We start from the raw sequence: 23,977 nt of genomic DNA, 5'->3' as shown, positions 1-23,977 counted from the left end.
CCAAACAAAACTCAACGGCCCCACCTCTGCATGGCAGATTACAGGAGCCACTTGGTACTATCAAACCAGCCTGACCAGGCACTGGTGGCAACTTGGGTCTAGGACCCATCCTGCGTATCGTTTACTTTCAGTTGCCAGCAGGCCACTATTGGCTACAGGACTCAAAACACAAACCTCGGATCATTTCCCTGTCAAAAAAAATCACCTGCCCTGCTTCTGGATGGCAGATTGCAGGAGCCACTTGCTACTATCAAACCAGCCAGACCCTGCACTGGTGCCACCTTGGGTCTGGGAACTATCCTGCGTATCGTGGATTTTCAGGAGCCAGCCGGCCACACCCAGCCACAGGGACCCAAACAAAAACCTCGGCCCTTTTCCCGGGCAAACAAAACTCACCTGCCCCGCTTCTGGATGGCAGATTTCAGGAGCCAATTTGTACTATCGACCCAATCCGAGTTAGTACTGCATCCATCTTGGGTGTGGGAAAGGATCTGCGTATCGTGGATTTTCCGGAGCCAGCCGGCCACTCCCGTCCACAGGCCACAAACACAAACCACGCACTTTTCCCTGGCAAAAAACATTCACCTGCCCCGCTTCTGGATGGCTGATTGCAGGAGAAAATTTTTAATATCAAACCGGCCTGACCTGGCACTGGTGCCACCTTGCGTCTTGGAACCATCCTGCGTATCGTGGATTTTCAGCAGTCAGCCGGCCACTCCCAGCCACAGGCCCCCAAAGTAAAACCTCGGCCATTTTCCCTGGCCAACAAAACTCACCTGCCCCACTTCTGGATGGCAGATTGCAGGAGCCACTTGTAAATGTCAAACTAGCTCGAATTAGCAGTGTTGCCTCATTGGGTCTTGGAACCATATTGCGTATCGTGGATTTTCAGGAGGCCTCCGGCACTCGCGGCCTCTTGCCCCAAAACACAAACCTCGGCACATTTCACATGAAAATCAAAATTCACCAGTCCCATTATTGGATTGCAGATTGCAGGAGCCACTTGGTACTATCAAACCAGCCCTACTTGGCAATGGTGCACTTTGGGTCTGGAAACGATCCTGCGTATCATGCATTGTCAGGAGGCAGCCGGCCACTCCCAGTCACAGGCCCCCAAACACAAACCACGGGCCTTTTCCCTGGCAAACAAAACTCAGCTGCCCCGCTTCTGCATGCCAGATTGCAGGAGCCACTTGGTACTATCGACCCAGCATGGCTTGGTACTGCATCCACCTTGCGTCTTGGAACCATCCTGCGTATTGTGGATTTTCAGGTGCTAGCCATCCACTCACAGACATAGGCCCCCAAACACAACCCTCGGCCCTTTTCCCCGGCAAACAAAACTCACCTGGCCCTCTTCTTGATGGCAGATTGCAGGAGCCACTTGACAATGTCAAACCAGCCCGACTTGGCAAAGTTTCCAACTTGGGTCTCAGAACCGTCATGCATATCAAAAAATTTCAGGAGCCAGCCAGCCACTCCCGGCCACAGGCCCCTAAACACAAGCCACGGCCCTTTTCCCTGGAAAACAAAACTCACCTGCCCCGCTTCTGGATGGCAGATTGCAGGAGCCAATTGGTACTATCAAACCAGCCCGACTTGGCAGTGTTGACACCTTGGGGTTGAGAAATTTCTTTCGTATCATGGATGTTCAGGAGCCAGCCGTCCACTCCCAGCCGTAGGCCCCCCAACACAAACCATGGGCCTTTTCCCTGGCAAACAAAACTCACCTGCTCCGCTTCTGGATGGTAGATTGCAGGAGCCGCTTGGTACTATCAAACCAGCCTGACTTGGCAATGTTTACAAATTGGGTCTCAGAACCGTCATGCATATCAAAAAATTTCAGGAGCCAGCCAGCCACTCCCAGCCACAGGCCCCTTAACACAAACCTCGCGTCATTTCCCTGGCCAAAAATACTCACCTGCCGCGCTTCTGCATGCCAGATTGCAGAAGCCACTTGGTACCATCAAACCAGCCTGACTTGGCACTGGGGCCATCTGGGGTCTGGGAACCATCCTGCATATCAAAGAATTTCAGGAGCCAGCCGGCCACTTTTGGCAACATGCCCCCGAATCCAAACCTAGACCCTTTTCCCCTCCAAAAAATCACCTGCCCCGCTTCTGGGTGACACATTGCAGGAGCAACATGCTACTGTCAAACCAGCCTGACTTGGCACTGGTGCCACCTCGAGTCTGGAAACCATCCTGCGTATCGTGGATTTTCTAGAACCAGCTGGCAACTCCCAGCCACAGGCCCTCTAATACAAACCACGGCCCTTTTCCTTTGCAAACAAAACTCACCAGCCCCGCTTCTGGATGGCAGATTGCAGGAGCCACTTGGTACTATCAAACCAGCCCGACTTGGCATTGGTGCCACCTTGGGTCTGGAAACCATCCCGCGTATCATGGATTTTCAGTTTCCAAACGGCCACTCCCAGCCACAGGCACCCAAACACAAACTTCGGTCCTTTTCCCTTGCAAAAAAAACTCATCTGCCCCACTCCTGGATGGCAGATTTCAGGAGCCACTTGGTACTATCAAAGCAGCCTGACTTGGCACTGGTGCCACCTTGGGTCTGGGAATCATCATGAGTACCGTGAATAATCAGGAGCCAGCTGGCCACTCCCAGCTACTGGTCTCCAAACACAAGCCACAGCGATTTTCCCCTGCAAACAAAACTCACCTGCCCCACTTCTGGATGGCAGATTGCAGGAGACACTTGGCAATGTGAAACCAGCCTGACATTGAAGGGTTCCACCTTGGGTCGGACAACCATGACGCATATCAAAAAATTTCAGGAGCCAGCCAGCCACTCTCCGCCTCAGGCCCCCATGGACAAACCTTGGCCCTTTTCCCTGGCAAACAAAACTCACCTTCCCCGCTTCTGGATGGCATAATGCAGGAGAAACCTGGTACTATCAAACCAGCCCGACTTGGCAGTGTTGCCACCTTGGGTCTTGAAACCATCCTGCGTATCTTGGATTTTCAGTTTCCAAACGGCCACTCACGGCCACAAGGCCCCAAACACACAACTCGGTTTTTTTCCCTTACAAACAAAACTCATCTGCCCCACTTCTGGATGGCAGGTTTCAGGAGCCACTTGATACTATCAAAGCAGCCCGACTAAGCACTGGTGCCACCTTGGGCCTGGGAGCCATCCTGCGTATCATGGATTTTGAAGAGCCAGCCAGCAACACCCTGCCACAGGCCCCCAAACAGAAACCAAGGCTTTTTTCCCTGGCAAACAAAACTCACCTGCCCCGCTTCTGGATGGCAGATTGCTGGAGACACTTGGTACTATCAAACCAGCCCGACTTGGCACTGGTGCCGCCTTTGGTCTGGGAACCATCCAGCATATCAATGAATTTCAGGAGCCAACCACCACTCTCGGCTACAGGCCCCCAAACACAACCCTCGGCCCTTTTCCCTTGAAAACAATACTCACCTGCCCCGCTTTGGGACGTCAGATTGCAGGAGCCACTTGGTACTATCAAACCAGCCCGACTTGGCACTGGTGCCGCCTTTGGTCTAGGAGCCATCCTGCGTATCGTTTTCTTTCAGTTGCCATCCGGACACTATTGGCTAAAGGACTCAAAACACAAACCTCGGGTCATTTCCCTGGCAAAAATGTCACCTGCCCTGCTTCTGGATGGCAGATTGCAGGAGCCAATTAGTACAATCAAAGCAGCTTGACTTGGCACTGGTGCCACCTTGGGTATGGGACCCATCCTGCGAATCGTTGGTTTTCAGGTGCCAGCCGGACACTGCTGGCAACAGGACTCAAAACAGAATCCTCGGCCCATTTCCCTCCCAAACAAAACTCAACGGCCCCACCTCTGCATGGCAGATTACAGGAGCCACTTGGTACTATCAAACCAGCCTGACCAGGCACTGGTGGCAACTTGGGTCTAGGACCCATCCTGCGTATCGTTTACTTTCAGTTGCCAGCAGGCCACTATTGGCTACAGGACTCAAAACACAAACCTCGGATCATTTCCCTGTCAAAAAAAATCACCTGCCCTGCTTCTGGATGGCAGATTGCAGGAGCCACTTGCTACTATCAAACCAGCCAGACCCTGCACTGGTGCCACCTTGGGTCTGGGAACTATCCTGCGTATCGTGGATTTTCAGGAGCCAGCCGGCCACACCCAGCCACAGGGACCCAAACAAAAACCTCGGCCCTTTTCCCGGGCAAACAAAACTCACCTGCCCCGCTTCTGGATGGCAGATTTCAGGAGCCAATTTGTACTATCGACCCAATCCGAGTTAGTACTGCATCCATCTTGGGTGTGGGAAAGGATCTGCGTATCGTGGATTTTCCGGAGCCAGCCGGCCACTCCCGTCCACAGGCCACAAACACAAACCACGCACTTTTCCCTGGCAAAAAACATTCACCTGCCCCGCTTCTGGATGGCTGATTGCAGGAGAAAATTTTTAATATCAAACCGGCCTGACCTGGCACTGGTGCCACCTTGCGTCTTGGAACCATCCTGCGTATCGTGGATTTTCAGCAGTCAGCCAGCCACTCCCAGCCACAGGCCCCCAAAGTAAAACCTCGGCCATTTTCCCTGGCCAACAAAACTCACCTGCCCCACTTCTGGATGGCAGATTGCAGGAGCCACTTGTAAATGTCAAACTAGCTCGAATTAGCAGTGTTGCCTCATTGGGTCTTGGAACCATATTGCGTATCGTGGATTTTCAGGAGGCCTCCGGCACTCGCGGCCTCTTGCCCCAAAACACAAACCTCGGCACATTTCACATGAAAATCAAAATTCACCAGTCCCATTATTGGATTGCAGATTGCAGGAGCCACTTGGTACTATCAAACCAGCCCTACTTGGCAATGGTGCACTTTGGGTCTGGAAACGATCCTGCGTATCATGCATTGTCAGGAGGCAGCCGGCCACTCCCAGTCACAGGCCCCCAAACACAAACCACGGGCCTTTTCCCTGGCAAACAAAACTCAGCTGCCCCGCTTCTGCATGCCAGATTGCAGGAGCCACTTGGTACTATCGACCCAGCATGGCTTGGTACTGCATCCACCTTGCGTCTTGGAACCATCCTGCGTATTGTGGATTTTCAGGTGCTAGCCATCCACTCACAGACATAGGCCCCCAAACACAACCCTCGGCCCTTTTCCCTGGCAAACAAAACTCACCTGGCCCTCTTCTTGATGGCAGATTGCAGGAGCCACTTGACAATGTCAAACCAGCCCGACTTGGCAAAGTTTCCAACTTGGGTCTCAGAACCGTCATGCATATCAAAAAATTTCAGGAGCCAGCCAGCCACTCCCGGCCACAGGCCCCTAAACACAAGCCACGGCCCTTTTCCCTGGAAAACAAAACTCACCTGCCCCGCTTCTGGATGGCAGATTGCAGGAGCCAATTGGTACTATCAAACCAGCCCGACTTGGCAGTGTTGACACCTTGGGGTTGAGAAATTTCTTTCGTATCATGGATGTTCAGGAGCCAGCCGTCCACTCCCAGCCGTAGGCCCCCCAACACAAACCATGGGCCTTTTCCCTGGCAAACAAAACTCACCTGCTCCGCTTCTGGATGGTAGATTGCAGGAGCCGCTTGGTACTATCAAACCAGCCTGACTTGGCAATGTTTACAAATTGGGTCTCAGAACCGTCATGCATATCAAAAAATTTCAGGAGCCAGCCAGCCACTCCCAGCCACAGGCCCCTTAACACAAACCTCGCGTCATTTCCCTGGCCAAAAATACTCACCTGCCGCGCTTCTGCATGCCAGATTGCAGAAGCCACTTGGTACCATCAAACCAGCCTGACTTGGCACTGGGGCCATCTGGGGTCTGGGAACCATCCTGCATATCAAAGAATTTCAGGAGCCAGCCGGCCACTTTTGGCAACATGCCCCCGAATCCAAACCTAGACCCTTTTCCCCTCCAAAAAATCACCTGCCCCGCTTCTGGGTGACACATTGCAGGAGCAACATGCTACTGTCAAACCAGCCTGACTTGGCACTGGTGCCACCTCGAGTCTGGAAACCATCCTGCGTATCGTGGATTTTCTAGAACCAGCTGGCAACTCCCAGCCACAGGCCCTCTAATACAAACCACGGCCCTTTTCCTTTGCAAACAAAACTCACCAGCCCCGCTTCTGGATGGCAGATTGCAGGAGCCACTTGGTACTATCAAACCAGCCCGACTTGGCATTGGTGCCACCTTGGGTCTGGAAACCATCCCGCGTATCATGGATTTTCAGTTTCCAAACGGCCACTCCCAGCCACAGGCACCCAAACACAAACTTCGGTCCTTTTCCCTTGCAAAAAAAACTCATCTGCCCCACTCCTGGATGGCAGATTTCAGGAGCCACTTGGTACTATCAAAGCAGCCTGACTTGGCACTGGTGCCACCTTGGGTCTGGGAATCATCATGAGTACCGTGAATAATCAGGAGCCAGCTGGCCACTCCCAGCTACTGGTCTCCAAACACAAGCCACAGCGATTTTCCCCTGCAAACAAAACTCACCTGCCCCACTTCTGGATGGCAGATTGCAGGAGACACTTGGCAATGTGAAACCAGCCTGACATTGAAGGGTTCCACCTTGGGTCGGACAACCATGACGCATATCAAAAAATTTCAGGAGCCAGCCAGCCACTCTCCGCCTCAGGCCCCCATGGACAAACCTTGGCCCTTTTCCCTGGCAAACAAAACTCACCTTCCCCGCTTCTGGATGGCATAATGCAGGAGAAACCTGGTACTATCAAACCAGCCCGACTTGGCAGTGTTGCCACCTTGGGTCTTGAAACCATCCTGCGTATCTTGGATTTTCAGTTTCCAAACGGCCACTCACGGCCACAAGGCCCCAAACACACAACTCGGTTTTTTTCCCTTACAAACAAAACTCATCTGCCCCACTTCTGGATGGCAGGTTTCAGGAGCCACTTGATACTATCAAAGCAGCCCGACTAAGCACTGGTGCCACCTTGGGCCTGGGAGCCATCCTGCGTATCATGGATTTTGAAGAGCCAGCCAGCAACACCCTGCCACAGGCCCCCAAACAGAAACCAAGGCTTTTTTCCCTGGCAAACAAAACTCACCTGCCCCGCTTCTGGATGGCAGATTGCTGGAGACACTTGGTACTATCAAACCAGCCCGACTTGGCACTGGTGCCGCCTTTGGTCTGGGAACCATCCAGCATATCAATGAATTTCAGGAGCCAACCACCACTCTCGGCTACAGGCCCCCAAACACAACCCTCGGCCCTTTTCCCTTGAAAACAATACTCACCTGCCCTGCTTTGGGACGTCAGATTGCAGGAGCCACTTGGTACTATCAAACCAGCCCGACTTGGCACTGGTGCCGCCTTTGGTCTAGGAGCCATCCTGCGTATCGTTTTCTTTCAGTTGCCATCCGGACACTATTGGCTAAAGGACTCAAAACACAAACCTCGGGTCATTTCCCTGGCAAAAATGTCACCTGCCCTGCTTCTGGATGGCAGATTGCAGGAGCCAATTAGTACAATCAAAGCAGCTTGACTTGGCACTGGTGCCACCTTGGGTATGGGACCCATCCTGCGAATCGTTGGTTTTCAGGTGCCAGCCGGACACTGCTGGCAACAGGACTCAAAACAGAATCCTCGGCCCATTTCCCTCCCAAACAAAACTCAACGGCCCCACCTCTGCATGGCAGATTACAGGAGCCACTTGGTACTATCAAACCAGCCTGACCAGGCACTGGTGGCAACTTGGGTCTAGGACCCATCCTGCGTATCGTTTACTTTCAGTTGCCAGCAGGCCACTATTGGCTACAGGACTCAAAACACAAACCTCGGATCATTTCCCTGTCAAAAAAAATCACCTGCCCTGCTTCTGGATGGCAGATTGCAGGAGCCACTTGCTACTATCAAACCAGCCAGACCCTGCACTGGTGCCACCTTGGGTCTGGGAACTATCCTGCGTATCGTGGATTTTCAGGAGCCAGCCGGCCACACCCAGCCACAGGGACCCAAACAAAAACCTCGGCCCTTTTCCCGGGCAAACAAAACTCACCTGCCCCGCTTCTGGATGGCAGATTTCAGGAGCCAATTTGTACTATCGACCCAATCCGAGTTAGTACTGCATCCATCTTGGGTGTGGGAAAGGATCTGCGTATCGTGGATTTTCCGGAGCCAGCCGGCCACTCCCGTCCACAGGCCACAAACACAAACCACGCACTTTTCCCTGGCAAAAAACATTCACCTGCCCCGCTTCTGGATGGCTGATTGCAGGAGAAAATTTTTAATATCAAACCGGCCTGACCTGGCACTGGTGCCACCTTGCGTCTTGGAACCATCCTGCGTATCGTGGATTTTCAGCAGTCAGCCGGCCACTCCCAGCCACAGGCCCCCAAAGTAAAACCTCGGCCATTTTCCCTGGCCAACAAAACTCACCTGCCCCACTTCTGGATGGCAGATTGCAGGAGCCACTTGTAAATGTCAAACTAGCTCGAATTAGCAGTGTTGCCTCATTGGGTCTTGGAACCATATTGCGTATCGTGGATTTTCAGGAGGCCTCCGGCACTCGCGGCCTCTTGCCCCAAAACACAAACCTCGGCACATTTCACATGAAAATCAAAATTCACCAGTCCCATTATTGGATTGCAGATTGCAGGAGCCACTTGGTACTATCAAACCAGCCCTACTTGGCAATGGTGCACTTTGGGTCTGGAAACGATCCTGCGTATCATGCATTGTCAGGAGGCAGCCGGCCACTCCCAGTCACAGGCCCCCAAACACAAACCACGGGCCTTTTCCCTGGCAAACAAAACTCAGCTGCCCCGCTTCTGCATGCCAGATTGCAGGAGCCACTTGGTACTATCGACCCAGCATGGCTTGGTACTGCATCCACCTTGCGTCTTGGAACCATCCTGCGTATTGTGGATTTTCAGGTGCTAGCCATCCACTCACAGACATAGGCCCCCAAACACAACCCTCGGCCCTTTTCCCTGGCAAACAAAACTCACCTGGCCCTCTTCTTGATGGCAGATTGCAGGAGCCACTTGACAATGTCAAACCAGCCCGACTTGGCAAAGTTTCCAACTTGGGTCTGAGAGCCATCATGCATATCAAAAAATTTCAGGAGCCAGCCAGCCACTCCCGGCCACAGGCCCCTAAACACAAGCCACGGCCCTTTTCCCTGGAAAACAAAACTCACCTGCCCCGCTTCTGGATGGCAGATTGCAGGAGCCGCTTGGTACTATCAAACCAGCCCGACTTGGCAGTGTTGACACCTTGGGGTTGAGAAATTTCTTTCGTATCATGGATGTTCAGGAGCCAGCCGTCCACTCCCAGCCGTAGGCCCCCCAACACAAACCATGGGCCTTTTCCCTGGCAAACAAAACTCACCTGCTCCGCTTCTGGATGGTAGATTGCAGGAGCCGCTTGGTACTATCAAACCAGCCTGACTTGGCAATGTTTACAAATTGGGTCTCAGAACCGTCATGCATATCAAAAAATTTCAGGAGCCAGCCAGCCACTCCCAGCCACAGGCCCCTTAACACAAACCTCGCGTCATTTCCCTGGCCAAAAATACTCACCTGCCGCGCTTCTGCATGCCAGATTGCAGAAGCCACTTGGTACCATCAAACCAGCCTGACTTGGCACTGGGGCCATCTGGGGTCTGGGAACCATCCTGCATATCAAAGAATTTCAGGAGCCAGCCGGCCACTTTTGGCAACATGCCCCCGAATCCAAACCTAGACCCTTTTCCCCTCCAAAAAATCACCTGCCCCGCTTCTGGGTGACACATTGCAGGAGCAACATGCTACTGTCAAACCAGCCTGACTTGGCACTGGTGCCACCTCGAGTCTGGAAACCATCCTGCGTATCGTGGATTTTCTAGAACCAGCTGGCAACTCCCAGCCACAGGCCCTCTAATACAAACCACGGCCCTTTTCCTTTGCAAACAAAACTCACCAGCCCCGCTTCTGGATGGCAGATTGCAGGAGCCACTTGGTACTATCAAACCAGCCCGACTTGGCATTGGTGCCACCTTGGGTCTGGAAACCATCCCGCGTATCATGGATTTTCAGTTTCCAAACGGCCACTCCCGGCCACAGGCACCCAAACACAAACTTCGGTCCTTTTCCCTTGCAAAAAAAACTCATCTGCCCCACTCCTGGATGGCAGATTTCAGGAGCCACTTGGTACTATCAAAGCAGCCTGACTTGGCACTGGTGCCACCTTGGGTCTGGGAATCATCATGAGTACCGTGAATAATCAGGAGCCAGCTGGCCACTCCCAGCTACTGGTCTCCAAACACAAGCCACAGCGATTTTCCCCTGCAAACAAAACTCACCTGCCCCACTTCTGGATGGCAGATTGCAGGAGACACTTGGCAATGTGAAACCAGCCTGACATTGAAGGGTTCCACCTTGGGTCGGACAACCATGACGCATATCAAAAAATTTCAGGAGCCAGCCAGCCACTCTCCGCCTCAGGCCCCCATGGACAAACCTTGGCCCTTTTCCCTGGCAAACAAAACTCACCTTCCCCGCTTCTGGATGGCATAATGCAGGAGAAACCTGGTACTATCAAACCAGCCCGACTTGGCAGTGTTGCCACCTTGGGTCTTGAAACCATCCTGCGTATCTTGGATTTTCAGTTTCCAAACGGCCACTCACGGCCACAAGGCCCCAAACACACAACTCGGTTTTTTTCCCTTACAAACAAAACTCATCTGCCCCACTTCTGGATGGCAGGTTTCAGGAGCCACTTGATACTATCAAAGCAGCCCGACTAAGCACTGGTGCCACCTTGGGCCTGGGAGCCATCCTGCGTATCATGGATTTTGAAGAGCCAGCCAGCAACGCCCTGCCACAGGCCCCCAAACAGAAACCAAGGCTTTTTTCCCTGGCAAACAAAACTCACCTGCCCCGCTTCTGGATGGCAGATTGCTGGAGACACTTGGTACTATCAAACCAGCCCGACTTGGCACTGGTGCCGCCTTTGGTCTGGGAACCATCCAGCATATCAATGAATTTCAGGAGCCAACCACCACTCTCGGCTACAGGCCCCCAAACACAACCCTCGGCCCTTTTCCCTTGAAAACAATACTCACCTGCCCCGCTTTGGGACGTCAGATTGCAGGAGCCACTTGGTACTATCAAACCAGCCCGACTTGGCACTGGTGCCGCCTTTGGTCTAGGAGCCATCCTGCGTATCGTTTTCTTTCAGTTGCCATCCGGACACTATTGGCTAAAGGACTCAAAACACAAACCTCGGGTCATTTCCCTGGCAAAAATGTCACCTGCCCTGCTTCTGGATGGCAGATTGCAGGAGCCAATTAGTACAATCAAAGCAGCTTGACTTGGCACTGGTGCCACCTTGGGTATGGGACCCATCCTGCGAATCGTTGGTTTTCAGGTGCCAGCCGGACACTGCTGGCAACAGGACTCAAAACAGAATCCTCGGCCCATTTCCCTCCCAAACAAAACTCAACGGCCCCACCTCTGCATGGCAGATTACAGGAGCCACTTGGTACTATCAAACCAGCCTGACCAGGCACTGGTGGCAACTTGGGTCTAGGACCCATCCTGCGTATCGTTTACTTTCAGTTGCCAGCAGGCCACTATTGGCTACAGGACTCAAAACACAAACCTCGGATCATTTCCCTGTCAAAAAAAAATCACCTGCCCTGCTTCTGGATGGCAGATTGCAGGAGCCACTTGCTACTATCAAACCAGCCAGACCCTGCACTGGTGCCACCTTGGGTCTGGGAACTATCCTGCGTATCGTGGATTTTCAGGAGCCAGCCGGCCACACCCAGCCACAGGGACCCAAACAAAAACCTCGGCCCTTTTCCCGGGCAAACAAAACTCACCTGCCCCGCTTCTGGATGGCAGATTTCAGGAGCCAATTTGTACTATCGACCCAATCCGAGTTAGTACTGCATCCATCTTGGGTGTGGGAAAGGATCTGCGTATCGTGGATTTTCCGGAGCCAGCCGGCCACTCCCGTCCACAGGCCACAAACACAAACCACGCACTTTTCCCTGGCAAAAAACATTCACCTGCCCCGCTTCTGGATGGCTGATTGCAGGAGAAAATTTTTAATATCAAACCGGCCTGACCTGGCACTGGTGCCACCTTGCGTCTTGGAACCATCCTGCGTATCGTGGATTTTCAGCAGTCAGCCGGCCACTCCCAGCCACAGGCCCCCAAAGTAAAACCTCGGCCATTTTCCCTGGCCAACAAAACTCACCTGCCCCACTTCTGGATGGCAGATTGCAGGAGCCACTTGTAAATGTCAAACTAGCTCGAATTAGCAGTGTTGCCTCATTGGGTCTTGGAACCATATTGCGTATCGTGGATTTTCAGGAGGCCTCCGGCACTCGCGGCCTCTTGCCCCAAAACACAAACCTCGGCACATTTCACATGAAAATCAAAATTCACCAGTCCCATTATTGGATTGCAGATTGCAGGAGCCACTTGGTACTATCAAACCAGCCCTACTTGGCAATGGTGCACTTTGGGTCTGGAAACGATCCTGCGTATCATGCATTGTCAGGAGGCAGCCGGCCACTCCCAGTCACAGGCCCCCAAACACAAACCACGGGCCTTTTCCCTGGCAAACAAAACTCAGCTGCCCCGCTTCTGCATGCCAGATTGCAGGAGCCACTTGGTACTATCGACCCAGCATGGCTTGGTACTGCATCCACCTTGCGTCTTGGAACCATCCTGCGTATTGTGGATTTTCAGGTGCTAGCCATCCACTCACAGACATAGGCCCCCAAACACAACCCTCGGCCCTTTTCCCTGGCAAACAAAACTCACCTGGCCCTCTTCTTGATGGCAGATTGCAGGAGCCACTTGACAATGTCAAACCAGCCCGACTTGGCAAAGTTTCCAACTTGGGTCTCAGAACCGTCATGCATATCAAAAAATTTCAGGAGCCAGCCAGCCACTCCCGGCCACAGGCCCCTAAACACAAGCCACGGCCCTTTTCCCTGGAAAACAAAACTCACCTGCCCCGCTTCTGGATGGCAGATTGCAGGAGCCGCTTGGTACTATCAAACCAGCCCGACTTGGCAGTGTTGACACCTTGGGGTTGAGAAATTTCTTTCGTATCATGGATGTTCGGGAGCCAGCCGTCCACTCCCAGCCGTAGGCCCCCCAACACAAACCATGGGCCTTTTCCCTGGCAAACAAAACTCACCTGCTCCGCTTCTGGATGGTAGATTGCAGGAGCCGCTTGGTACTATCAAACCAGCCTGACTTGGCAATGTTTACAAATTGGGTCTCAGAACCGTCATGCATATCAAAAAATTTCAGGAGCCAGCCAGCCACTCCCAGCCACAGGCCCCTTAACACAAACCTCGCGTCATTTCCCTGGCCAAAAATACTCACCTGCCGCGCTTCTGCATGCCAGATTGCAGAAGCCACTTGGTACCATCAAACCAGCCTGACTTGGCACTGGGGCCATCTGGGGTCTGGGAACCATCCTGCATATCAAAGAATTTCAGGAGCCAGCCGGCCACTTTTGGCAACATGCCCCCGAATCCAAACCTAGACCCTTTTCCCCTCCAAAAAATCACCTGCCCCGCTTCTGGGTGACACATTGCAGGAGCAACATGCTACTGTCAAACCAGCCTGACTTGGCACTGGTGCCACCTCGAGTCTGGAAACCATCCTGCGTATCGTGGATTTTCTAGAACCAGCTGGCAACTCCCAGCCACAGGCCCTCTAATACAAACCACGGCCCTTTTCCTTTGCAAACAAAACTCACCAGCCCCGCTTCTGGATGGCAGATTGCAGGAGCCACTTGGTACTATCAAACCAGCCCGACTTGGCATTGGTGCCACCTTGGGTCTGGAAACCATCCCGCGTATCATGGATTTTCAGTTTCCAAACGGCCACTCCCGGCCACAGGCACCCAAACACAAACTTCGGTCCTTTTCCCTTGCAAAAAAAACTCATCTGCCCCACTCCTGGATGGCAGATTTCAGGAGCCACTTGGTACTATCAAAGCAGCCTGACTTGGCACTGGTGCCACCTTGGGTCTGGGAATCATCATGAGTACCGTGAATAATCAGGAGCCAGCTGGCCACTCCCAGCTACTGGTCTCCAAACACAAGCCACAGCGATTTTCCCCTGCAAACAAAACTCACCTGCCCCACTTCTGGATGGCAGATTGCAGGAGACACTTGGCAATGTGAAACCAGCCTGACATTGAAGGGTTCCACCTTGGGTCGGACAACCATGACGCATATCAAAAAATTTCAGGAGCCAGCCAGCCACTCTCCGCCTCAGGCCCCCATGGACAAACCTTGGCCCTTTTCCCTGGCAAACAAAACTCACCTTCCCCGCTTCTGGATGGCATAATGCAGGAGAAACCTGGTACTATCAAACCAGCCCGACTTGGCAGTGTTGCCACCTTGGGTCTTGAAACCATCCTGCGTATCTTGGATTTTCAGTTTCCAAACGGCCACTCACGGCCACAAGGCCCCAAACACACAACTCGGTTTTTTTCCCTTACAAACAAAACTCATCTGCCCCACTTCTGGATGGCAGGTTTCAGGAGCCACTTGATACTATCAAAGCAGCCCGACTAAGCACTGGTGCCACCTTGGGCCTGGGAGCCATCCTGCGTATCATGGATTTTGAAGAGCCAGCCAGCAACGCCCTGCCACAGGCCCCCAAACAGAAACCAAGGCTTTTTTCCCTGGCAAACAAAACTCACCTGCCCCGCTTCTGGATGGCAGATTGCTGGAGACACTTGGTACTATCAAACCAGCCCGACTTGGCACTGGTGCCGCCTTTGGTCTGGGAACCATCCAGCATATCAATGAATTTCAGGAGCCAACCACCACTCTCGGCTACAGGCCCCCAAACACAACCCTCGGCCCTTTTCCCTTGAAAACAATACTCACCTGCCCCGCTTTGGGACGTCAGATTGCAGGAGCCACTTGGTACTATCAAACCAGCCCGACTTGGCACTGGTGCTGCCTTTGGTCTAGGAGCCATCCTGCGTATCGTTTACTTTCAGTTGCCATCCGGACACTATTGGCTAAAGGACTCAAAACACAAACCTCGGGTCATTTCCCTGGCAAAAATGTCACCTGCCCTGCTTCTGGATGGCAGATTGCAGGAGCCAATTAGTACAATCAAAGCAGCTTGACTTGGCACTGGTGCCACCTTGGGTATGGGACCCATCCTGCGAATCGTTGGTTTTCAGGTGCCAGCCGGACACTGCTGGCAACAGGACTCAAAACAGAATCCTCGGCCCATTTCCCTCCCAAACAAAACTCAACGGCCCCACCTCTGCATGGCAGATTACAGGAGCCACTTGGTACTATCAAACCAGCCTGACCAGGCACTGGTGGCAACTTGGGTCTAGGACCCATCCTGCGTATCGTTTACTTTCAGTTGCCAGCAGGCCACTATTGGCTACAGGACTCAAAACACAAACCTCAGATCATTTCCCTGTCAAAAAAAATCACCTGCCCTGCTTCTGGATGGCAGATTGCAGGAGCCACTTGCTACTATCAAACCAGCCAGACCCTGCACTGGTGCCACCTTGGGTCTGGGAACTATCCTGCGTATCGTGGATTTTCAGGAGCCAGCCGGCCACACCCAGCCACAGGGACCCAAACAAAAACCTCGGCCCTTTTCCCGGGCAAACAAAACTCACCTGCCCCGCTTCTGGATGGCAGATTTCAGGAGCCAATTTGTACTATCGACCCAATCCGAGTTAGTACTGCATCCATCTTGGGTGTGGGAAAGGATCTGCGTATCGTGGATTTTCCGGAGCCAGCCGGCCACTCCCGTCCACAGGCCACAAACACAAACCACGCACTTTTCCCTGGCAAAAAACATTCACCTGCCCCGCTTCTGGATGGCTGATTGCAGGAGAAAATTTTTAATATCAAACCGGCCTGACCTGGCACTGGTGCCACCTTGCGTCTTGGAACCATCCTGCGTATCGTGGATTTTCAGCAGTCAGCCGGCCACTCCCAGCCACAGGCCCCCAAAGTAAAACCTCGGCCATTTTCCCTGGCCAACAAAACTCACCTGCCCCACTTCTGGATGGCAGATTGCAGGAGCCACTTGTAAATGTCAAACTAGCTCGAATTAGCAGTGTTGCCTCATTGGGTCTTGGAACCATATTGCGTATCGTGGATTTTCAGGAGGCCTCCGGCACTCGCGGCCTCTTGCCCCAAAACACAAACCTCGGCACATTTCACATGAAAATCAAAATTCACCAGTCCCATTATTGGATTGCAGATTGCAGGAGCCACTTGGTACTATCAAACCAGCCCTACTTGGCAATGGTGCACTTTGGGTCTGGAAACGATCCTGCGTATCATGCATTGTCAGGAGGCAGCCGGCCACTCCCAGTCACAGGCCCCCAAACACAAACCACGGGCCTTTTCCCTGGCAAACAAAACTCAGCTGCCCCGCTTCTGCATGCCAGATTGCAGGAGCCACTTGGTACTATCGACCCAGCATGGCTTGGTACTGCATCCACCTTGCGTCTTGGAACCATCCTGCGTATTGTGGATTTTCAGGTGCTAGCCATCCACTCACAGACATAGGCCCCCAAACACAACCCTCGGCCCTTTTCCCTGGCAAACAAAACTCACCTGGCCCTCTTCTTGATGGCAGATTGCAGGAGCCACTTGACAATGTCAAACCAGCCCGACTTGGCAAAGTTTCCAACTTGGGTCTCAGAACCGTCATGCATATCAAAAAATTTCAGGAGCCAGCCAGCCACTCCCGGCCACAGGCCCCTAAACACAAGCCACGGCCCTTTTCCCTGGAAAACAAAACTCACCTGCCCCGCTTCTGGATGGCAGATTGCAGGAGCCAATTGGTACTATCAAACCAGCCCGACTTGGCAGTGTTGACACCTTGGGGTTGAGAAATTTCTTTCGTATCATGGATGTTCAGGAGCCAGCCGTCCACTCCCAGCCGTAGGCCCCCCAACACAAACCATGGGCCTTTTCCCTGGCAAACAAAACTCACCTGCTCCGCTTCTGGATGGTAGATTGCAGGAGCCGCTTGGTACTATCAAACCAGCCTGACTTGGCAATGTTTACAAATTGGGTCTCAGAACCGTCATGCATATCAAAAAATTTCAGGAGCCAGCCAGCCACTCCCAGCCACAGGCCCCTTAACACAAACCTCGCGTCATTTCCCTGGCCAAAAATACTCACCTGCCGCGCTTCTGCATGCCAGATTGCAGAAGCCACTTGGTACCATCAAACCAGCCTGACTTGGCACTGGGGCCATCTGGGGTCTGGGAACCATCCTGCATATCAAAGAATTTCAGGAGCCAGCCGGCCACTTTTGGCAACATGCCCCCGAATCCAAACCTAGACCCTTTTCCCCTCCAAAAAATCACCTGCCCCGCTTCTGGGTGACACATTGCAGGAGCAACATGCTACTGTCAAACCAGCCTGACTTGGCACTGGTGCCACCTCGAGTCTGGAAACCATCCTGCGTATCGTGGATTTTCTAGAACCAGCTGGCAACTCCCAGCCACAGGCCCTCTAATACAAACCACGGCCCTTTTCCTTTGCAAACAAAACTCACCAGCCCCGCTTCTGGATGGCAGATTGCAGGAGCCACTTGGTACTATCAAACCAGCCCGACTTGGCATTGGTGCCACCTTGGGTCTGGAAACCATCCCGCGTATCATGGATTTTCAGTTTCCAAACGGCCACTCCCGGCCACAGGCACCCAAACACAAACTTCGGTCCTTTTCCCTTGCAAAAAAAACTCATCTGCCCCACTCCTGGATGGCAGATTTCAGGAGCCACTTGGTACTATCAAAGCAGCCTGACTTGGCACTGGTGCCACCTTGGGTCTGGGAATCATCATGAGTACCGTGAATAATCAGGAGCCAGCTGGCCACTCCCAGCTACTGGTCTCCAAACACAAGCCACAGCGATTTTCCCCTGCAAACAAAACTCACCTGCCCCACTTCTGGATGGCAGATTGCAGGAGACACTTGGCAATGTGAAACCAGCCTGACATTGAAGGGTCCCACCTTGGGTTGGACAACCATGACGCATATCAAAAAATTTCAGGAGCCAGCCAACCACTCTCCGCCTCAGGCCCCCATGGACAAACCTTGGCCCTTTTCCCTGGCAAACAAAACTCACCTTCCCCGCTTCTGGATGGCATAATGCAGGAGAAACCTGGTACTATCAAACCAGCCCGACTTGGCAGTGTTGCCACCTTGGGTCTTGAAACCATCCTGCGTATCTTGGATTTTCAGTTTCCAAACAGCCACTCACGGCCACAAGGCCCCAAACACACAACTCGGTTTTTTTCCCTTACAAACAAAACTCATCTGCCCCACTTCTGGATGGCAGGTTTCAGGAGCCACTTGATACTATCAAAGCAGCCCGACTAAGCACTGGTGCCACCTTGGGCCTGGGAGCCATCCTGCGTATCATGGATTTTGAAGAGCCAGCCAGCAACGCCCTGCCACAGGCCCCCAAACAGAAACCAAGGCTTTTTTCCCTGGCAAACAAAACTCACCTGCCCCCGCTTCTGGATGGCAGATTGCTGGAGACACTTGGTACTATCAAACCAGCCCGACTTGGCACTGGTGCCGCCTTTGGTCTGGGAACCATCCAGCATATCAATGAATTTCAGGAGCCAACCACCACTCTCGGCTACAGGCCCCCAAACACAACCCTCGGCCCTTTTCCCTTGAAAACAATACTCACCTGCCCCGCTTTGGGACGTCAGATTGCAGGAGCCACTTGGTACTATCAAACCAGCCCGACTTGGCACTGGTGCCGCCTTTGGTCTAGGAGCCATCCTGCGTATCGTTTTCTTTCAGTTGCCATCCGGACACTATTGGCTAAAGGACTCAAAACACAAACCTCGGGTCATTTCCCTGGCAAAAATGTCACCTGCCCTGCTTCTGGATGGCAGATTGCAGGAGCCAATTAGTACAATCAAAGCAGCTTGACTTGGCACTGGTGCCACCTTGGGTATGGGACCCATCCTGCGAATCGTTGGTTTTCAGGTGCCAGCCGGACACTGCTGGCAACAGGACTCAAAACAGAATCCTCGGCCCATTTCCCTCCCAAACAAAACTCAACGGCCCCACCTCTGCATGGCAGATTACAGGAGCCACTTGGTACTATCAAACCAGCCTGACCAGGCACTGGTGGCCACTTGGGTCTAGGACCCATCCTGCGTATCGTTTACTTTCAGTTGCCAGCAGGCCACTATTGGCTACAGGACTCAAAACACAAACCTCGGATCATTTCCCTGTCAAAAAAAATCACCTGCCCTGCTTCTGGATGGCAGATTGCAGGAGCCACTTGCTACTATCAAACCAGCCAGACCCTGCACTGGTGCCACCTTGGGTCTGGGAACTATCCTGCGTATCGTGGATTTTCAGGAGCCAGCCGGCCACACCCAGCCACAGGGACCCAAACAAAAACCTCGGCCCTTTTCCCGGGCAAACAAAACTCACCTGCCCCGCTTCTGGATGGCAGATTTCAGGAGCCAATTTGTACTATCGACCCAATCCGAGTTAGTACTGCATCCATCTTGGGTGTGGGAAAGGATCTGCGTATCGTGGATTTTCCGGAGCCAGCCGGCCACTCCCGTCCACAGGCCACAAACACAAACCACGCACTTTTCCCTGGCAAAAAACATTCACCTGCCCCGCTTCTGGATGGCTGATTGCAGGAGAAAATTTTTAATATCAAACCGGCCTGACCTGGCACTGGTGCCACCTTGCGTCTTGGAACCATCCTGCGTATCGTGGATTTTCAGCAGTCAGCCGGCCACTCCCAGCCACAGGCCCCCAAAGTAAAACCTCGGCCATTTTCCCTGGCCAACAAAACTCACCTGCCCCACTTCTGGATGGCAGATTGCAGGAGCCACTTGTAAATGTCAAACTAGCTCGAATTAGCAGTGTTGCCTCATTGGGTCTTGGAACCATATTGCGTATCGTGGATTTTCAGGAGGCCTCCGGCACTCGCGGCCTCTTGCCCCAAAACACAAACCTTGGCACATTTCACATGAAAATCAAAATTCACCAGTCCCATTATTGGATTGCAGATTGCAGGAGCCACTTGGTACTATCAAACCAGCCCTACTTGGCAATGGTGCACTTTGGGTCTGGAAACGATCCTGCGTATCATGCATTGTCAGGAGGCAGCCGGCCACTCCCAGTCACAGGCCCCCAAACACAAACCATGGGCCTTTTCCCTGGCAAACAAAACTCAGCTGCCCCGCTTCTGCATGCCAGATTGCAGGAGCCACTTGGTACTATCGACCCAGCATGGCTTGGTACTGCATCCACCTTGCGTCTTGGAACCATCCTGCGTATTGTGGATTTTCAGGTGCTAGCCATCCACTCACAGACATAGGCCCCCAAACACAACCCTCAGCCCTTTTCCCTGGCAAACAAAACTCACCTGGCCCTCTTCTTGATGGCAGATTGCAGGAGCCACTTGACAATGTCAAACCAGCCCGACTTGGCAAAGTTTCCAACTTGGGTCTGAGAGCCATCATGCATATCAAAAAATTTCAGGAGCCAGCCAGCCACTCCCGGCCACAGGCCCCTAAACACAAGCCACGGCCCTTTTCCCTGGAAAACAAAACTCACCTGCCCCGCTTCTGGATGGCAGATTGCAGGAGCCAATTGGTACTATCAAACCAGCCCGACTTGGCAGTGTTGACACCTTGGGGTTGAGAAATTTCTTTCGTATCATGGATGTTCAGGAGCCAGCCGTCCACTCCCAGCCGTAGGCCCCCCAACACAAACCATGGGCCTTTTCCCTGGCAAACAAAACTCACCTGCTCCGCTTCTGGATGGTAGATTGCAGGAGCCGCTTGGTACTATCAAACCAGCCTGACTTGGCAATGTTTACAAATTGGGTCTCAGAACCGTCATGCATATCAAAAAATTTCAGGAGCCAGCCAGCCACTCCCAGCCACAGGCCCCTTAACACAAACCTCGCGTCATTTCCCTGGCCAAAAATACTCACCTGCCGCGCTTCTGCATGCCAGATTGCAGAAGCCACTTGGTACCATCAAACCAGCCTGACTTGGCACTGGGGCCATCTGGGGTCTGGGAACCATCCTGCATATCAAAGAATTTCAGGAGCCAGCCGGCCACTTTTGGCAACATGCCCCCGAATCCAAACCTAGACCCTTTTCCCCTCCAAAAAATCACCTGCCCCGCTTCTGGGTGACACATTGCAGGAGCAACATGCTACTGTCAAACCAGCCTGACTTGGCACTGGTGCCACCTCGAGTCTGGAAACCATCCTGCGTATCGTGGATTTTCTAGAACCAGCTGGCAACTCCCAGCCACAGGCCCTCTAATACAAACCACGGCCCTTTTCCTTTGCAAACAAAACTCACCAGCCCCGCTTCTGGATGGCAGATTGCAGGAGCCACTTGGTACTATCAAACCAGCCCGACTTGGCATTGGTGCCACCTTGGGTCTGGAAACCATCCCGCGTATCATGGATTTTCAGTTTCCAAACGGCCACTCCCGGCCACAGGCACCCAAACACAAACTTCGGTCCTTTTCCCTTGCAAAAAAAACTCATCTGCCCCACTCCTGGATGGCAGATTTCAGGAGCCACTTGGTACTATCAAAGCAGCCTGACTTGGCACTGGTGCCACCTTGGGTCTGGGAATCATCATGAGTACCGTGAATAATCAGGAGCCAGCTGGCCACTCCCAGCTACTGGTCTCCAAACACAAGCCACAGCGATTTTCCCCTGCAAACAAAACTCACCTGCCCCACTTCTGGATGGCAGATTGCAGGAGACACTTGGCAATGTGAAACCAGCCTGACATTGAAGGGTTCCACCTTGGGTCGGACAACCATGACGCATATCAAAAAATTTCAGGAGCCAGCCAGCCACTCTCCGCCTCAGGCCCCCATGGACAAACCTTGGCCCTTTTCCCTGGCAAACAAAACTCACCTTCCCCGCTTCTGGATGGCATAATGCAGGAGAAACCTGGTACTATCAAACCAGCCCGACTTGGCAGTGTTGCCACCTTGGGTCTTGAAACCATCCTGCGTATCTTGGATTTTCAGTTTCCAAACGGCCACTCACGGCCACAAGGCCCCAAACACACAACTCGGTTTTTTTCCCTTACAAACAAAACTCATCTGCCCCACTTCTGGATGGCAGGTTTCAGGAGCCACTTGATACTATCAAAGCAGCCCGACTAAGCACTGGTGCCACCTTGGGCCTGGGAGCCATCCTGCGTATCATGGATTTTGAAGAGCCAGCCAGCAACGCCCTGCCACAGGCCCCCAAACAGAAACCAAGGCTTTTTTCCCTGGCAAACAAAACTCACCTGCCCCGCTTCTGGATGGCAGATTGCTGGAGACACTTGGTACTATCAAACCAGCCCGACTTGGCACTGGTGCCGCCTTTGGTCTGGGAACCATCCAGCATATCAATGAATTTCAGGAGCCAACCACCACTCTCGGCTACAGGCCCCCAAACACAACCCTCGGCCCTTTTCCCTTGAAAACAATACTCACCTGCCCCGCTTTGGGACGTCAGATTGCAGGAGCCACTTGGTACTATCAAACCAGCCCGACTTGGCACTGGTGCCGCCTTTGGTCTAGGAGCCATCCTGCGTATCGTTTTCTTTCAGTTGCCATCCGGACACTATTGGCTAAAGGACTCAAAACACAAACCTCGGGTCATTTCCCTGGCAAAAATGTCACCTGCCCTGCTTCTGGATGGCAGATTGCAGGAGCCAATTAGTACAATCAAAGCAGCTTGACTTGGCACTGGTGCCACCTTGGGTATGGGACCCATCCTGCGAATCGTTGGTTTTCAGGTGCTAGCCGGACACTGCTGGCAACAGGACTCAAAACAGAATCCTCGGCCCATTTCCCTCCCAAACAAAACTCAACGGCCCCACCTCTGCATGGCAGATTACAGGAGCCACTTGGTACTATCAAACCAGCCTGACCAGGCACTGGTGGCAACTTGGGTCTAGGACCCATCCTGCGTATCGTTTACTTTCAGTTGCCAGCAGGCCACTATTGGCTACAGGACTCAAAACACAAACCTCGGATCATTTCCCTGTCAAAAAAAATCACCTGCCCTGCTTCTGGATGGCAGATTGCAGGAGCCACTTGCTACTATCAAACCAGCCAGACCCTGCACTGGTGCCACCTTGGGTCTGGGAACTATCCTGCGTATCGTGGATTTTCAGGAGCCAGCCGGCCACACCCAGCCACAGGGACCCAAACAAAAACCTCGGCCCTTTTCCCGGGCAAACAAAACTCACCTGCCCCGCTTCTGGATGGCAGATTTCAGGAGCCAATTTGTACTATCGACCCAATCCGAGTTAGTACTGCATCCATCTTGGGTGTGGGAAAGGATCTGCGTATCGTGGATTTTCCGGAGCCAGCCGGCCACTCCCGTCCACAGGCCACAAACACAAACCACGCACTTTTCCCTGGCAAAAAACATTCACCTGCCCCGCTTCTGGATGGCTGATTGCAGGAGAAAATTTTTAATATCAAACCGGCCTGACCTGGCACTGGTGCCACCTTGCGTCTTGGAACCATCCTGCGTATCGTGGATTTTCAGCAGTCAGCCGGCCACTCCCAGCCACAGGCCCCCAAAGTAAAACCTCGGCCATTTTCCCTGGCCAACAAAACTCACCTGCCCCACTTCTGGATGGCAGATTGCAGGAGCCACTTGTAAATGTCAAACTAGCTCGAATTAGCAGTGTTGCCTCATTGGGTCTTGGAACCATATTGCGTATCGTGAATTTTCAGGAGGCCTCCGGCACTCGCGGCCTCTTGCCCCAAAACACAAACCTCGGCACATTTCACATGAAAATCAAAATTCACCAGTCCCATTATTGGATTGCAGATTGCAGGAGCCACTTGGTACTATCAAACCAGCCCTACTTGGCAATGGTGCACTTTGGGTCTGGAAACGATCCTGCGTATCATGCATTGTCAGGAGGCAGCCGGCCACTCCCAGTCACAGGCCCCCAAACAC

This window comes from Melospiza georgiana, chromosome 24, assembly GCF_028018845.1.
Source record: "Melospiza georgiana isolate bMelGeo1 chromosome 24, bMelGeo1.pri, whole genome shotgun sequence".
NCBI lineage: Eukaryota > Metazoa > Chordata > Aves > Passeriformes > Passerellidae > Melospiza > Melospiza georgiana.
Note: the sequence above shows the minus strand (reverse complement) of the source record.